Below are 4,258 nucleotides of genomic sequence, written 5' to 3'. Positions count from 1 at the left end.
ACTAATCGTCCTTTTGTGACTGGTTTATTTCACTAAGCATAATGTCCTCCAGGTTCATTCACATTGTAGCAGGTGTCAGAATTTCCTTTTTTTAAGGCTGAATAATATTCCATTGTCTAGATGGACCACATCTTCTTTATCAGCTCATCTGTTGATGGACACTTGGGTTGTTTCCACCTTTTGTTTACTGTGAAGTGTGCTGCTATAAATATGAGTGTTTAAGTATTTGTTTGAGTCCCTGCTTTCAGTTCTCTTGAGCATATACTCAAAAGTGGAATTGCTGAATCACATGTTAGTTCTGTTTAATTTTTTGAGGAACTACCATATTGTCCCTTTTTTAAAATTTTTTAACTTTTTTTTTTTAAATATGGAACGCTTCACAAATTTGTATGTCATCCTTGCGCAGAGGCCATGCTAATCTTCTCTGTATCGTTCCAATTTTAGTATATGTGCTGCCGAAGCGAGCACTTAATTTTTAACTTTGAAATAATTTTAGGCTCATATAAAAGCTGTAAAAAAAAGCCTGACCAGGCGGTGGCGCAGTAGATGGAGCATCGGACTGGGATGCAGAGGACCCGGGTTCGTAACCCCGAGGTCGCCAGCTTGAGTGCGGGCTCATCTGGTTTGAGGAAAAGCCCATCAGCTTGAACCCAAGGTCGCTGGCTCCAGCAAGGGGTTACTCCGTCTGCTGAAGGCCCGTGGTCAAGGCACGTATGAGAGAGCAATCAATGAACAACTAAGGTGTTGCAATGCGCAATGAAAAACTAATGATTGATGCTTCTCATCTCTCTCCGTTCCTGTCTGTCTGTCCCTGTCTATCCCTCTCTCTGACTCTCTCTCTGTCTCTGTAAAAAATAAATAAATTAATTAATTAATTTAAAAAAAAAAAAAGCTGTAAAAAATTAGTCTGACCGGTGGTGGCGCAGTGGATAGAGCGTCGACCTGGGACGCTGAGTTCCCAGGTTCCAAACCCCAAGGTTGCTGGCTTGAGCATGAGCTCATCCAGCTGGAGTGCAGACTCATCAACTTGAGCATGGGGTCACTGGCTCAGCTTGAGCCACCACCACCCCAACCCCCCCCCCCCAACCCCAGTCAAGGCACGTATGAGAAGCAATCAATGAACAACTAAGGTGCCATAACAACAAGCTGATGTTTTTCATCTCTCTCCCTTCCTGTCTCTCTGTCTCTCGCTCTTAGCAAAAAAATAAAAGAGGTTGTAAAAAATAGTACAATGTTCCCCTGTACCTTTGACGCAGCTTTCCCCAAAGATAACATCCTATATAGCCACCAAATCAGAGAATTCACATTGCTACAATGGACATTATTCTTTTTGTGTGTGTGTGACAGAGACAGAGAGTTACAGATAGAGGGACAGATAGGAACAGACAGACTGGAAGAGAGATGAGAAGCATCAACTCTTTGTTGCGGCTCTTTAGTTGTTCATTGACAGCTTTCTCATATGTTCCTTGATTAGGGGGCTCCAGCTGTGCCAGTGACCCCTTGCTCAAGCCAGCAATTTTGGGCTTCAAGCCAGCAATCATGGGGTCATGTCTATGGTCCCACGCTCAAGCCAGTGACCCCTCGCTCAAACTGGTGAGCCCATGCTCAAGCCAGTGACCTCAGGGTTTCAAACCTGGGTCCTCTGTGTTCCAGTCTGACACTATATTCACTGCACCACAGCCGGGTCAGGCTTAATTTTTTTTTTTTTTGATTGATTTTAGGGGGAGAGGGGGAGAGGGGAAGAGAGAGAAACATCAATTTACTGTTCCAATTGGTTGTGCATTCACTGGTTGCTTCTTGTATGTACCCTGACCAGGGATTGAACCCACAAATTAGCATATCAGGATGCTCTAATCAACTGAGACACCTGGCCAGGTAGCTTATCCTAAGACTTTTTTTGTGTGTGTTGTCATTTGTGAGTCTTCTGTTGCTTAATATTTCTTTGTGAGACTATTCTAAGACATATTTTTCTTTCTTTCTTTTTAAATTTTTATTTTCCAAGTGACAGGAGGGGAGATAGAAAGACAGACTCCCACATACGCCCCAACTGGGATCCACCTGGAGACCCCTATCTGGGGCTGATGTTTTTGCTCATCTGGGGCCATCCTCACAACCGAGCTATTTTTAGCATTAAGGCTGAGACTCCACAGAGCCATGCTCAGCTCCTGGGGCGCATGCACTTGAATCAGTCAAGTCATCCTGTGGGAGAAGAAGAGAGAAAGAAAAAGAGAGAGAGAGAGAGAGAGAGAGAGAGAAAGAGAAGGGGGAAGGGGAGGGGTGGAGAAGCAGAGTGTGCCCTGACTATGAATCAAACCCAGCACATACACAAGTTGGGCCAATGCTCTACCACTGAGCCAACCAGCCAAAGCTGACATATTTTTCCATTGATGGATATTTGTATCATTTCCAGATAAGTTCCCTCAAGAACATTAGTGTGTGTGTCTCCTGGTTATACAAGGGCAAAAGTTTCCTAGGTTATATGCCTAAGAGTAGAATTCCTGGGTCATAGGGTATTTCCAGTAGTACTAAATTGCTTCTCAAAGGGGTAGGGTCAGCCGTTCTTTCAGTTAATCTATTGCACAGGTAACAGAGATAAAGTTCAGGGTGTATTTGGAGATAGAAAGTGTGTACACATGTGATATTAATGCTAGATTGTGCCTAAACAAGATAAATGGCATCTTGGATTGACTATCAACAAAGCTATTAGCAATTTATTTTCTGGGGGTGGGAGGAGTAATTTAGGAGCTACCTAAGTCTCTGGGACTAGGGAACAGATGTACTAAGAATGATGTGATTGGAAACAGTGATAAGTAGAGAGATATGTAACAGAGAGAAGTCACAGAGCAAAATGTGCTCACTAATAAAGATAGTACAGGAGGTGGAGGGCGTGCGTCTGTACTGTAACCTCAATAATAAAACCTCATGTTCTATAACAAGTGTTGAGAATCAGTAATTAGCAGGAAATGGATCTCCCAAGGACAGGAACACTCATTTCACTTATTCAAGTAGCATTTATATGTGAAGCTTCAACTCCAAGAAACTGGACAGGAAGAGAAAGAGACAAATCCAACACCTTTCATGCCTTCAAAACATTCATAACTAGTAGGAAAGGCAAAATTCAAGAGCAGGGATGTGAATTAGAATGGAGCAAGAGCCACCCACCAGAAATAAACAGGGTGCACTGGGAATGCCGAGATGTAGGGAAGTAGCAGGAAGTAGCAGAATCATCTTTAGAAAAAAGGTAGCACGTCAGCTAAGACCCCCAGTAGGGCCTGACCAAGCAGTGACGCAGTGGATAGAGCGTTGGACTGGGATGAGGAAGGACCCAGGTTCGAGACCCCGGGGTTGCCAGCTTGAGCGTGGGCTCATCTGGCTCAAGCAAAAAGCTCACTAGCATGGACCCAAGGTCACTGGCTCGAGTGGGGGGTTACTCAGTCTGCTGAAGGCCCACGGTCATGGCACATATGAGAAAGCAATCAATGAACAACTACGGTGTCGCAATGAAAAACTGATGATTGATGCTTCTCATCTCTCTCCGTTCCTGTCTGTCTGGCCCTATCTATCCCTCTATCTGACTCTCTCTCTGTCCCTGAAAAAAAACAACAACAACAAAATTTAAACAACTGGGGAGTAGGAACTAAGGAAAACTGAAAATTCTGATTATTATTATTTTTTTAAAAACCCACAATCTTATTTATTGATTTTTGAGAGGGAAGAGAGAGAGAGATAAAGGACTGCGGAGGAGCAGGAAACACCAACTCGTTGTTTCCCGTATGTGCCTTGACCAGGCAAGCCTGGGATTTCGAACCTGTAACCTTAACATTCCAGGTCAATGCTCTATCCACTGCACCATGACAGGTCAGGCTGAAAATTAAAAAAAGACTGTCCTGGCTGGTTGGCTTAGTGTCGGGCTGAATGTGGAAGTCCTGGGTTCGATTCCCAGTCAGGGCACACAGGAAAAGCGACCATCTGCTTCTCCACTCCTCCCCCTCTCACCTCTCCCTTCTTCCTTCTCCCTTCTCCCCCCCCCCAACCATAGCCATGGGGCAAATGTTTCTAGCAAGTTGGCCCTGGGCACTGAGGATGGCTCCATGGCCTCACATGAGGCACTAAGAGCTCCGTTGAGCAATGGACCAATGCCCCAGATGGGCAGAGCATCGCCCCCTAGTGGGCTTGCTGGGTGGATCACAGTCAGGGTGCATGTGGGAGTCTGTCTCTGCTTCCCCTACTCTCATTGAATAAAAAAATTTTAAAAAGA

The 4,258-nt window shown here is 44.7% G+C and overlaps 1 non-coding gene across 1 annotated transcript; it reads right to left on the bottom strand.

Annotated features, from left to right (window-relative positions):
• Window positions 1–361: 361 nt before the first annotated feature.
• LOC136390200 (U6 spliceosomal RNA) lies at window positions 362–468 on the bottom strand. The gene has a single exon (XR_010748633.1). It is a non-coding gene; the product is annotated as a U6 spliceosomal RNA (small nuclear RNA).
• Between the last annotated feature and the right edge of the window lie 3,790 nt (window positions 469–4,258).

This window comes from Saccopteryx leptura, chromosome 1 (genome assembly GCF_036850995.1).
Source record: "Saccopteryx leptura isolate mSacLep1 chromosome 1, mSacLep1_pri_phased_curated, whole genome shotgun sequence".
NCBI lineage: Eukaryota > Metazoa > Chordata > Mammalia > Chiroptera > Emballonuridae > Saccopteryx > Saccopteryx leptura.
Note: the sequence above shows the minus strand (reverse complement) of the source record. Positions and strands in the feature narration are given on the sequence as shown.